The sequence below is a fragment of the Equus asinus genome, chromosome 12 (genome assembly GCF_041296235.1).
Source record: "Equus asinus isolate D_3611 breed Donkey chromosome 12, EquAss-T2T_v2, whole genome shotgun sequence".
NCBI classification, from domain to species: Eukaryota; Metazoa; Chordata; class Mammalia; order Perissodactyla; family Equidae; genus Equus; species Equus asinus.
The window spans coordinates 3,813,923-3,828,182 of record NC_091801.1 but is presented as its reverse complement, the minus strand read 5'-3'; the positions used below and the strand labels follow the sequence as shown (position 1 = coordinate 3,828,182).

The following is a 14,260-nucleotide window of genomic DNA, read 5'->3' as shown; positions in this document are numbered from 1 at the left end:
TTGGACATTTTTATGAGTTAGATATTCTGCCAAGCATTGGAGTGCATATAATATCTTTGTTAGAAGTTAAAAGTGGGAAAGATAAGTGGTGCAATTTCTCTTTTACTTCCATGTTTTCCCTTAATAAAGCTTAGAAACTACAAGGACTTGATGTTGAGGAAATTGAAGACCAAAGTGTTTTCTTGGCTTCCGGTTTCCTTACTAAACTGAAAAGTGTTAAATGAGAGTGGTAATGACTGTATTCCCAGTGCCTAGCTAAGTGGCCACTGCAGCATAAACACTGTGTAAATGTCTGCGGAGGAGAGCAGAACTGCAAATATTGTGAGAAAAAGATAAACATTTTAATAAACCATCTGCTTTCCAAAGAATTAAATTCTATAATACAGGAAGAAAAACTTGCGCATGAGATTAGATTTTTTAAAAACCAAGGAGCTTTGGATAGTATTAGAAGGTTGAAACATAAATGTTTGTATTATCGAGCTAAAATGAAAAATGATTGCATACTGTTTTAATTACAGTAGCCTTGTAATATATTTTGAGATAAGGAAGTGTGATGCCTCCAGCTTGGTTATTTTTCAAGACTGTTTTGGCTATTTGGGTTTTTTTGTGGTTCCAAATGAGTTTTGGAATTGGTTTTTCTATTTCTATAAAAAAATGTTGTTGGGGGGCTGGCCCCGTGGCCGAGTGGTTAAGTTCGCGCACTCCGCAGCAGGCGGCCCAGTGTTTCGTTAGTTCGAATCCTGGGCGCGGACATGGCACTGCTCATCAGACCACGCTGAGGCAGCGTCCCACATGCCACAACTAGAAGAACCCACAACAAAGAATACACAACTATGTACCGGGGGGCTTTGGGGAAAAAAAGGAAAAAATAAAATCTTTAAAAAAAAAAAATGTTGTTGGAATTTTAATAATAACTGCATTGAATCTGTAGATTGTGTTGAGCAGTATAGACATTTTAACAATATTGTCTTCCAATCCATGAATATGAGATGTCTTTCTATTTATTTGTGTCGTCTTTAATTTCTTTCATCAATGTTTTGTAGTTTTCGGTCTACAAGTCTTTCACTATTTCACAAGTTTATTCATATGTATTTTATTCTTTTTGATGCTATTATAAATGAGATTGCTTTCTTAATTTCCTTTTTAGATAATTTATTATTAGAGTATAGAAATGCAGCTGGCAGGAAGACAGACATATAGACCAATGGTACAGTAGTAAACCAATGTGTAAATGGTCAACTCATCTTCAACAAGAGTTCCAAGAACACACAATTGGGAAAAAATAGTCAGTCTCATCAGCAAATAGTCTTGGGAAAACTGGATATCCACATCCAAAAGAATGAATTTGGACCCTTATCTTACACTATACACAAAAATGAACTCAAAATGGATCAGTGACTTAAACATAAAATCTGAAACTGTAAAAGTCCTAGAAGAAAACATAAAGAGAAGCTTCATGACATTGATCTTGGCAATGATTTCTTGGATTTGACACCAAAAGCACAGGCAGCAACAGCAAAAATAGACAAGCAGAGCTGCATCAAACTAAAATGATCCTGCACAGCAAAGGAAATAATCAACAGAGTGAAAAGGCAAACTACGGAATGACAGAAAATATTTGCAAATCATATATCTGATAAGGGTCAAGATCGAAAATATATAAGGAATACCTTCAACTCAATAGCAAAGACACAAATAACTCGATTTAAAAATGGGCAAAGGACTTGAATAAATAGTTCTCCAAAGAAGACGTACAAATGACCAACAGGTATATGAAAAGGTGCTCAACATCAATAACCAGGAAAATCGGAAACCAAAACCAGAATGAAATGTCACCTCACTTCTGTTAGGGTGGCTATTATCAAACAAACAGAAGATCATTGTTGATGAGGATATGGAGAAATTGGAACCCTCATACACCACTGATAGGAATGTAAAATGGTGTGGCCACTATGGGAAATATATGGAGGTTCCTTTAAAAATTAAAAATAAGAGCCAGGCCAGTGGCATAGTGGTTAAGTTTGCATGCTGTGCTTCAGCGGCCCCGGGTTTGTGGGTTCAGATCCTAGGCATGGACCTACACACCGCTCAACAAGCCCTGCTGTGGTGATGTCCCACATACAAAGTAAAGGAAGACTGGCAAAGCTGTTAGCTCAGCAACAATCTTCCTCAAGCAAAAAGAGGAAGATTGGCAACAGATGTTAGCTCAAGACCAATCTCACCAAAAAAAAAAAAAAAATTAAAAAACAGAACTACCATATAATCCAACAATCCTACTCCTGGGTATTTATCCAGAAGAAGTTAAATTAGGATCTCAAAGAGATATTTGCACCCCTATGTTCATTGCCGCTATTATTATTCACAATAGTCAATAGTCAAGATGTGTAAGCAACCTAAACGTCCATTGGTCGATGAATGGAAAAAGAAACTTTGGCATACACGCAATGGAATATTATTCATCCTTAAAAAAGGACATCTTGTCATATGTGACAACATGGATGAAACTGGAGGGCATTAAGCTAAGTGAAATAAACCAGTCACAGAAGGACAAATACTGCATAATTCCACTTAGGTGAAGAATCTAAGATAGTCAAACACACAGAAGTAGAGAGTCACATGGTGGTTGCTAGGGTTTGGGGGAAGGGGAAAATGGGAGTTGCTATTCAATGGGATGAAGTTGCAGTTATACAAATGATTAAGTTCTAGAGATCTCTGTTCTACTTTGTGTTTATAGTTAACCACACTGTACTGTACACTTCAATATTTGTTAAGAGGGTAGATCCCATGTTATGTGTTCTTACAACAACAACAAAATTTATGGCATAAATTACAGACGGATGAACTTGACACTAATCCCAAGTAAAATTCCACAAGGCATGCATTTGTTTTAGGAACATTCTGGAAGAAAAGTGGTGATCATGAGAAGACAGCATGAAATGGCTAACAAGCCCCACACCCCGTTTCCTTTTCTGATAGCGTCACTAGGTCGATAGATTGAAGAAATGCCTTTATAACATCTCTGCATTTTAACAAAATCCAGTTGAGTTTCTTTTTTGATTACTGAAAATCTAGTAAGATCCTTATTCATATATATATGGACAGAGATAAATATAGATATCTATATCTGTATCTATATCTATCTGTATACAGATTTCACCTGCTATCCAAAACTTTGCTTTATGCCGCTTAACTTTTACAAAAGACATACATTAGTACATACCTATTTTTGCTAACCAAAGGACATTCGAAGAAGATTTTCACATTTATGAAAAAGGGTAAAAAGTGACAGAGCGTTCAGTGTTGGTTTGGCCCTGAGTCGTCAGAGAGGCAGTGCACACCCAAGCCATAAGGGCGGCACCCAGGCTCCTCCCCCAGGAACCACCCTCAGCATCTCAGCATCAGGCTGCCATCGCTGGAACTGTGTCTCTGAGCATCTGTGCTTTATCTAGGTTTATTCTGATAGGTTATTTTTGGGGTCAAGGAATGCTCAAAAATTTTTCGCATATAAATTAATGCTAGTTGCCTGTTTGCTTTATGCCATTTTGGCTGACAAAGGGTTTCACAGGAATGTTCCGCTTTTGAATAGCAGGAGAAACCTCTACATAAATGCTGCATGCGTGTGTATGTGGACAGGCACGCATGTGCAAACACACACAGTCTACTGTTATCTTTGTATTTCTGTCTGAACTTGACATTTACATTTATGTATATTCCGGTATAGTGTGACCTTGACTTATTCTAGCTGAAGGCAATGCTAAATGCTATTAGTTTGTAAAGTGCTGCACAGAGACTGTTTGAAAGATAGTTTTGTGGAAAGCCTCATGAATATCTCCAAACAGGCATTATTTTGAATAGGAAATGAAGGGAGGCTTCTCCCAGAGGAATATCCAGTGTTTCCACCTCAGCAGCATTGAATTCCCACTGCACACGCTCCTATGGCCTTGAATGAGGAGCTGACTCAGTGCGAGACTGTTTTCAGAGCACAGCTCCATAATTACGTCTTCATTTCACGTGCATCACATTTCCATTCAGAAAGGAATAGATTCAATTTAAATATCTGTCTCACAAATGTTTATGATAGTAACTGCAATTGGCTGTACCTTTTCTGTCCATAAAATGGAGAGTTGAGCCATAGATATAAACATAGCATAAATTAATTTATTTACTACTGATAGAATTGGGTTTTTTTCCCCTAACGTTGTCTGTGGTTGTTAGAATTCTGGGGACTTAATCTTGAGCAAACCTCCATTTAATGCACTTTTCTAGACATGTACTGTAAACTATATTTGTATTACTTCAAAATACCCAGTTTCAGCAATAAAGTTTGTCTCTGGATGAGATCACAAGCTGATGACACGCAGATAGAGTTTGGGGAGTAGGAGATGACTACTTATCAGGTCAGGTCAGTACAGTAGAAAGTGGATCTCCTTTGCTTTCTTTTTTTTTCCCTTGTACTTTATTTTTAGCTGCACAATTTGATGTAGCAAAAGGTAGCTGTTTCAATAAAAATCACATTTTAAAATTTATTTGTTATTTAATTGAAATACAGCAACTTGACAAAACAAGATCTCAATTAATTGCATAGGTAAAAATTCCTTACCATAAAAATGTTATTTCTTTCTAATTTAGGATAAGAGAGAATAATAACGCATCGTGCATGTTTAAAGCAAGAAAATACCAACAACAACAAAGAATGAAAGAACAAGATATGAGTCAATACTAACTAAAGATTAAATTTCATACAATGTCTGGGGAATGAAGAACAAAGAGCTTATTTTTGCATAAATGCTAACTTTACTGGTCAGATCATTCCGAATTAGGGCAGATGAGTATGTCTGCATCTCACGTTTTTACTTTTAAGACAGAGGCATCCTGGTATCAAAGAAAGAGTCAAAGATGATAATTAGTCAAACATCGATTTGAATCTTGGCCCCATTTACGATTGTTTTGATTTGGGGCAAGTTAGTTAACTATTTTAAGCCTTGTCTTCAAAATGGAATTATGAGGCAGGTTGACTAATGATCCAGTGATGTCATGAATGTAAATAAGTTAGCACGGTTCCTGCCACACAGAATACCCCATTAACTAGTAGTCACCGTCGTAGCTGTAGTTGTAAGGATTGCAGATGTGACTGGGCCTCGGCCTGCCAGTGTTAACTTTAATATTAGATTAGAACTTTTTATTATTAGCTCTTTTTTGGTGCATGATTTCCAAAGTGAAATGAGTACACATATAAATAATATAGCATGCTCTAATCACACAGATTTATGTGCTGCTCCTAAACATATCCTCTTCGTTTATGCTCTTGGCTCCATGCTTTTGACCCACATCCTCTGCCAGCCATCCCCTTCGCCTGTCTTCGTGTCTGCTTTTCAAAGGCGTGTGCATTAAGGAAATCCTAGCTGAACCACTATATCTTCGGAGAAGCCTTTTCAGATATTACAGTTCAAATAAATTTGTTCCTCTCTGCCATTCCCAAGTATTCTTCATTTTCTTAAGTTTTTTAAGCTACTTTTAAACTGTTTGTCTGTCTCATTAGACTGTGGGCTGCCAAAACACTACATGTTGTCGATTTTATATTCTCCAGGTTCATAACACAGCTTTGTGTGCTCAATACGTTTATTCGTCCACCACAAAATTTTCTAGACTTTTCCATTTGCAAGGCACTGAGGATACAACAGTCAACAAGACATCCATAATAATGGGTAATGATAACAAGTAAGTGTTTGCCTTCACTGAAGATTTTACTTCTCTAGTTGTCACATTTCTTGCAGGCTCTGTAGTCAAGAACACAGCCATGAGCCTGAGGAAGAGGGACAAGTTTCTAAATACTAATGAAAAGAGATCTCATAAAGACTGTGACTGACTCTGTAGAGGCTCAGGCCTCAGGCCGGAGTGTGCTGACTTAGGAATACATGTAAAATTAAGTTAGGGGATTCATATGTTAGTCGTCTGGTTTCCACGGGCAACCACCAGTCTGCTCCAGGTCCAGGGACCGTAGATTGTAATCGAGAGTGAGTGGGCGGGAATCACTTGGAGCAGACTCAATGACAGCATTATACAGTGTCAGCATTTAGGGATGATATAGAATAAATCATAAGAATGGCAAGCTGGGCTTTTTAGAGGGAGAATAACCAACCCAACCCTTGTCAGTAGACTCTGAAGGGTGCCTACCGAGTAGAAATAAGCATCACCAAGGATCAGCATGTCTTCAACAAACAGTCTTTCCTGGCTATAAAACTATTCAGCATCGGCTAAGATGAATGCAATCATCGTAACAAACAGGTTTGGAAACCAGAAGGGGCCGCAGACAGTAACAGTGAACCATGAGACTTACACAGGAACTGATGATCATAGCAGTACCTCCAAGTTGACACTCTAAAATGTGTTTGTAAGCTATCTTTACCAAAATAAGAATTCTAGAACTACTTCGGATTTTTTTCACATGTGGATAAAACTTTACTGAGTATGATTTTATAGATAATTAAAAGATATATTCCATATATTGGGGAAATCCAACCAGTCAAGACCTATGTTGATAGAAGCATCACATGGACTAATAATAGATAGAACTCAGCTATGCATTCAACAAAAAGAACAGTGAGAATAGCCATACTCAGGCATGTCAATTCCAAAATGCCTTCTGTCTAATTTCAGATTATATTATTTGTTGGGACTGGAGTTGGGATTATGGCATAAAATGAGACGGAGATTAATATATGTCTGGCTTCCTGGAAGTGCTTAGCAGTACTAAGAGGATGTTAGCTTTTGCTTAACAAAGGCCAAACTAATAGTACAGCTGATAGATTTAGTTGATAGCTGACTAGACAGTGGAGCTCACCAACTAACACTCACTTGAGATGCCATTTTTGGAGTCATCAGCATATAAATTATAGTTGAAACCATAGAATTAGATGCAGACATCACTGGATAGAGTGAATAGAGTGTGAAGGCAGGAAGTCTTCTAGGATTAAACTTTAAATGGGAAAAATTCAACAAAAAACAGAGAGAATGCTCAAAGATGTCGGGGGGAAACCATAGTTCAGTGTGTCACAGAGAGAGAACTCCCAGGAGTGGGAAGAAGGCAACATGTTAAATTGACAACCACTCCAATTTTCATGAACTCATTCTGTTGATACTCAAATGGTAGGAAAGTGAAAAACCACTATGCCCCACTAGTTGCTTCCACTCCATTTATTGAGTTGAAGCCCTTAACCCTGTAAATTTCACTGACAATTCTGTTTCTGATCCTGGAAAGTCCAGGTCTGTATATTCATCAGGTAGTTAGGGAGAACGTGCTGTTTGCCAGACAATGGTGGTATAAGGGGATACAAGCTAGTTATGATTCCTGCTCCCTGCCATTATGAAGTGGACATCGTATTTCCTGAGGATGGTGTTTGTTGAACATCTTTAGTGAATTAAGCAACATGCTAAGTACTTTATGTATGTTTTCTCATTTAATTCCCACAACAATTCTGCGAGGAAGTATGTTGTATTATTATCCATGTTTACCGAACACAAAATTAAAAAATTGAAAGAATATTTCATTGCTGTTCTATGCTGGGAGAAGAAAAAATAAGTCCAATTATCTTCTGCTTTACGTCTCTTCCAATGTTTTATAGCAGCTGTCATGCCTTCTAAGTGCTATCTTCTACAGAAGAGCTATTCCTATTATGACAAAATTTCCAGGCCTTTTGTTTTCCTGGATAAGTTTATCAGGATATGCTATGTTTGCACAACAACCTTTCTAAAGCATTTTTGGATATAGTCTTTCAACCTCAATAGAATAATCACTTCCGTTATTGTGGAAACTCCAATTCTACTAACATTGCTTTCAGCTTTTTATATACGCTGTTGAGAGTTTTAAATGAAAATCATAAAAACCTGTTGGTCTTTTCATATAACGTGAAATTATGTCATCTTGTCCTTGGATATGAATAATTTTGGGGTCACTGTTTCTTTAGGTCTAGGAGCTATAATAAAATGGCATTGAAAGTATAGATCTAGGAGGGACTTTATTCAACATAAGACTCTTAGCATGATGCCTGGAATATGGGTATTCAATACATTTTAGCCTTGCAGGACATTTGGTCCTGTCCAAAATGTCCACGAGCATATTTGGCCCATGCCAAATGGTTTTGGACAGGACAAAATATCAAGGACCTTTTGGCATGGACCAAATGTCCTATGGACATTTTGGACAGGACCAAGTGTCTGCTAATATTCTCCTTGTCATTTGTTAAGTGCAAGCAAGTTACTTCAGTACCATGGAAGAACGCTTCCTATGAGAGATAGAATGTAAATAGGACAAGTTAAGGAATATACACATTTCATTTATGAGTAAAGATGTCTAGAAGAAACTCCAAGAGGAGCTGTCCCCTTGCGCATCTTGCTTCCATCAGTTGGGTGATCTGTGGTCGGACAGTGTCACGTATCATCTGTTTGTCTGGCCAGCAGGTATGTAATACCTTCCTACAGGAACACTGCTTCACTTCTTCCATTACCGTCACCCAAACGTTTCTCTCCTTTTTTCCGCCCACTCTTGGATCTTTTACAAGTGTTTAACTTGTTGATAAACAGGGCTATTCCACACTTACTTTTTAGATTGGTTTCTTTTTCAGGAAGAAAATCTTTCCGCTGCCATAAAGTTTCTCACCCAGAGTGGCATGTATTTTTTAGGATGTGAGGAGAAGAAAAAATATATGGCAGCATTAAAGTGCGCCTTCAAATCTATTTAAGGATGAGATAATATCTTATGTTCCCTGCAGAAAAACATCCTCACGCATTGTTTCTCACCATTTCACTCAAACAGAATGGCTATTTGTGCTGACTTTCTAACTCTTCTGCTATTGCTTGTCTTAATCTATGTGAAGCTTCAGTTTAGTGTCTTATCTGAAAATTAAGATAGGAATACAGTCAAATGACTTTACCCTTCAGAAAATATACATAGAGCTATGTATACGCTTGGTAAAATTTTATTACACTATTAAAGATTTCTATACTTGAAGTTCCGAATTCTGTCTGTGAGTCTCCCGTGTGAGAGAAACGAAGTGTTGTTTCATTTGATGTTGTTGGAGTTATTGCTAATCCACATTCCAGAGGGTTCTGAATGTGCTGCTGTGCCTAAACATCCTGAAATGTTTTATAATGCTTATCTTTTCAGAGACTCATACTCAATGATAATGGGGAAATGGAAGAAAATTGAAGCTAAAGGAGAAATGTGTATCTCAGTGTTGGTCACTGATGTATTTTATGGTTCCTTACTACATGTGTAAGCAACCTTTCTTACATTTTACTACAACTCCATATAGCAGTGTTCCAGTAAGGAAGGAGGGATGTTGTAGAGAAAGCTGGAGCACAAATTGCAGACGTATCATCTGAACAACACTTAGATAAGATTCCATCGGTTCAGTTTGTGTTTCCTCCAGGATAGATTTGCTCTTTCAAACCAATATTCCCAGATATTTAAGGACATCAGGATTTAGATATGAAACTATTACTATGATGATTAAATGCATCCAAGGGTCGGGTTACTCTTTGCTAGAAGATTTTTTTGCATTTTCTCCAGTTCTCAAATCAAGCCTGCAAGGACATTATTATTCCCTTTTCACAGGTAAGAAAAATAGATTAAATTTATTTATTCATTCATTTAACAAATATTTATTGAGCTTCTACGATGTGCCAAACTTTATTCTAAAAATTTGGTATACACCAGTTTAAAACGGCTAAAATACTTGTCCTCATGGGCTGACATACTAGTAATAAACTTACTTCTTATTAGACATAATTATTAGACATACTCACATAAGTGAGTAAATTATATATTAGAAGTTGATACATTCTTTGGGAAAAAGAAAAAGTAGAGTAGTGTGAGGAAGATCTGGATTGCTGGAGTGATATAGAGGAATTTCAGCATTATGAAATGTCATTTTTTCCCCTCGTTTAGTGTTTTTGGCTTATATTCTACTTTATTTGGCACCAGGATTGCAGTCTCTGCATTCTTCTGTCTAATCTTATCTGGTAAACCTTTGCTCATTCTGTTGTTTTTTAGCCTTTTACATCACTGTGTTTTAGGTTTATGTCCTGTAGATAGCATCGAGTTTGGTTTTACTTTATAAGCCAATTTGAAAATCTATTTTTTGTTAAAAACATATACTCTAATCATGTTTACTGACATGACTAATATGGTAGGTCTCAATTCTGTCCTGGTATCTTATGTTGTGGTTACTATGTGTGTTATGTTATCTTATTTTTACTGTTTTTCCTCTCTTTTTGTATGTCCTCTTTGTTTTTGATATTATTTGTTTCTTTGATCTGTTTATATTATATTTTGGCATTTGTAAAGGTTTCTATCTTCTAGTGGTTACGTTTGTTTTAATATTTATAGAGTGATCTTAATTCTCCTTTTCTTTTACTCTCTTTTTTAAATGTTTACTATCTCTTCTGGCAGTTTTACTGGTGTTTTTGAGCCCTACATCACACAGATGCAATAGTCAATGAACTAATTCTGCTTTCCTCTCTCCTTCTCCTCGTTTTTCCTTTGTTTCCTTCTTCCATCGGTCAGAACATGTCACGTTTACATATTCTTCTACCTGTCACTAAGACTTTTTAGTCTTAATCTTAGTTTTATAGTCAAATACATGAAATATTCGCCATCAATCCTTTTGCCAGAGTTTCTCCAGGCAACTCTTGATTGAATGAAGCCCGTCTTCTGGAAGATTCCTCCAGAAGGGCACATGTATTCTCTGAGATTTTCCACACTCAAAACTGTTTTTTCTGTTGCTTTCACACTTGAAGCACTTAGCTGGCATCGAGATTTCTTTATTTCTTGAAAATGCCACTTCATGCTGCCTCGCTTTATATGTCATTTTTGAGAAGTCTGATTGCCTGTCTACATCTCATGCCTTTGTACTCTGTCGTCTGTTTGCCTGCAGGTCCTGGGGATGTTTTATTTTTCCTTAAAGTCTAATAGTTCTACTCAGATAGGTCTTGGAATTGCTTGTTCTACTACAGTTTTGCCTGATACTCATTTGGCCCTTTCACAGTGCGGATTCAGGTCTCATTTTATTTTCTGGACAGTTTTCTTGGATTATGGTTTTATATATTAGTTCTGCTCCGTGGGTTTGATTTTCTTAGTCAAGGACTCCAGATATACAAACATTGGACATCCTTTGCTCATCTTCCATTTCAATCATCTTCTGACCTCTTCTATTTTCCTTTGTTATATCATTTTCATTCTTCTGGTTGATTTTATCTTTCCTCAAGACCCTTTATAAAATTTTCTTTTGAATCCATTCTCCCTCAGACATCCTGTAATTTAGTCTTCGTCTGTGATATTTCATCTGTTTCTTCTATTTCTTTCCTGGGTTCAGTTAATTCTCATTTTATTTCTTCCTCTTTTTATCCATTTCTGCTCTCAGTTTTTATATTTCTAATTCAAAGTATTTTAAAATCATTTCCAAAGGCTTATTAGAGGATATTTAATTCAGTTTGGTGTAATGTGTTCCAGTTCTTTTCCGTTTTTTGGTTGGTTTTATGGGGAGAATTTTCATCAGCTGAAATGCTTCAATTCGCTTTTACTGATTTTTCGTAATGGTTTTGTGTGGGTGTAGTCTGCTCTTTTCTGTTCCTATATACTTCCTAGTTTAAGAGTGCCCACTTGTTTTAGCTCTGCCCTCATCTGTGCCACTTCTTTTATGAATAGTGTTTTTGATGGCAGTGTGATGAGTGGGGAGATTGGTGTGTTTTTGCCTCTTTTGTTTCTTTAATTTTTCCCTCTTGTTTCCTTCTTTTCCTCCACAGCCATATATACGAGTTGTACCTCCCCATCTTCATTCACCTGACTCCTCCTTTCTACCCAGAAGCAATGGCTCCCTGCAGTTGCCACTTCCAGCGCCCCTCACTTTCCATTAACCCGGTGCTCTGAACCACCGAGCCCTGCCCTGTGCTCAGTGCTTTGGCATTGAGTGTTGAACTTTCTCTCTCTACGGATGGTTTCATTAGTCCTGGATCTAAGTCATCTCCACCCCTCCACTCTTTTTTAACTGAGTCTCTCAATCCTTCTCTCTCTCCCTCTCCACACCCACAGGCTTGCAGGACAGGCATGGGAATGCTATTGGAATTCTTTTCTTCTACTTCTGATCAATTTAAGGTTGCTGCATTTTCTGTTTCCTACTGCTGCTGAAGGTGTGGATCATCTGTGGGTTTATCTGCTCTCCTTGTGGGTTTCATAGGTTTTGTGGAGAAGGTGAGTGAGGAGATCCAAACTCAAGCAGCCACCGTTGTCCTCCAAACCGAAAAATCTTCAAGATCCGAGTCAGGGTCACCAGAGGAGATTTTAATGAAAAAGTTGTATTAAACAAGACTTGAAGGAAATTAGGAAGTTATTCATGGAGATTTGGGGGCAGAAACATTCTAGGCAGAGGAAACAGCATGAAAGTCCTGAGGCGTGAGCATGTCTGGCATGTCTGAAGAACAGAAATGAGGGGGCTGCAGTGGACTGTGGATGTGGATGTAGATGTGGGGGGAAAGAGTAGGATAAGAGGTCAGAGAAATAAGGGGATGGAGTGTAGTTGTAAGGACTGGACTAACTTGCCTGAGGATGGCAATTGGGGGAGGTGGTTTTCAAACCTAAATCTGTCTCCATACCTTGCGTTCTTTGCACAATATAATGTTGGTATTCATAAGGAGTTTAATGAAGTTCCTCCATCATAAAACTATAACCCAGAATCTCCAATTTTGGATTGGTAAAATAGTCTTCTCATACGGAAGCCTGATAGGACTTTGAGGACCCAACTGCTCTCTGTTATTCTCCTTTCCTTTCAGCCTGTCATATATTTCCACCGTCATCCCATACACACTTTTAGGGAAGTAGTGAACCCTTTAAACACGGAATTAAAGACAAATATTTTACCTTAGACCTTCATACCTTCAAAAAATGTAGTAAATGGAACAACTGAGACAGTAAATCAAAGATGTATTACAAGCAAAAAGGAAACAATGAAATAAATACTACCACTGCTACAGGAACCATAATACTCACATTATTATGTAGTCTTACTATGTGCTGGAACTGTTATAATTGCTTTATGTATATTAAATCATTAAATCATTGCTCCACAACTCTAGGAACTAGATGTACTCTCATTAATCCTATTTTAAAGATGAAGAAATTGAGGCACGGTTAAGCAATTCCCCCAAGGCTTCCCATGCATTTAGATGATCTGGTTTATAGAGTAAAGATTTCTTGTCCTCAAGATTCACCTTCCCAGATCCAAACCTCCATCCAAGAGCAAGTGTAGATATATTATCTCCACAAAATCTATTGGACCATGAGAGGGAAGTTAAGTCCATTCTTCTAGCTACCTTTTTCCTGTCTGAGTATTTCCCTCTTGCCCTCATTCCCTGATAATTGACACTAGGATGGAATCTTCTTGGTCACGTGACTCCACCTCTTTGGCAAAGGGATACATTCTTCTTCCCTTTTCTCCACAGGGAAATAAATTATACAACATTCTTGCTGGAAATAAACTGGGGTAAGGGTGTGGGTTTCTTTAAATAACCTAGTGGAGATTGTAAAACCTCTCTTCTGTGTTTTCAGTTTCTTTTTTCTAATATCTTTGCTTCTAGTTACTAAGTTCATTGACAAAAAGAGGAAACTTAATCTCTCTTTTGTTTTGCCTTATACTTCATTAGCTATGTGCTCTTTCATCATGAGCACCTGGGAGCATCTGAAAAAGAAAGGCGAGTGAAGGAACCTTTCTCTAAGTAGATTTCCTTTAGGTCCTCACTCACCATTAAACAGTATTTATTCAAGTAACTGAGTCACTTCTAAGAGCCGAACTTAGATTCTTAGGCAACAAACTCAAATAAATGAATCAATGCATTAGGTTAAAAGGATGAGTAAAATTATCAGTTGATAATGAAGGCACAGGGCAATGTGTGCCATAAATGGATACAGGAGGAGCACAGAGAAGATCCATGTTCTTTAAGTCAGAAAGGACAAGCCGGTGTATCCTGATCCCCCATCTTCCCATATTCTTCCAGTGGAATATTGGGCTGTGGATCTCCTTCCTTGCATCCTGCAAGAGGGCGTTATAGAGAGCTGTCAAAGATCCAGGCATGCACAGAGTGACACCTCCACATACGTACTAAAGGCACAAACGAGAGGGAGCGTTTCCTGCTGTGTGCCTAGTACATGGAAACCATTCAGCAGAAATGTACTGAATCGTGGAGAAGTGAGTGGTCACAGAGGAGCACT

At 37.7% G+C, this 14,260-nt stretch overlaps 1 protein-coding gene across 20 annotated transcripts in view; it reads left to right on the top strand.

Moving 5' to 3' along the window:
• The window catches only part of RALYL (RALY RNA binding protein like), a 654,295-nt gene that overhangs the window by 400,144 nt on the left and 239,891 nt on the right, over positions 1 to 14,260 (top strand). The gene's annotated exons all lie outside the window — the stretch shown is intronic.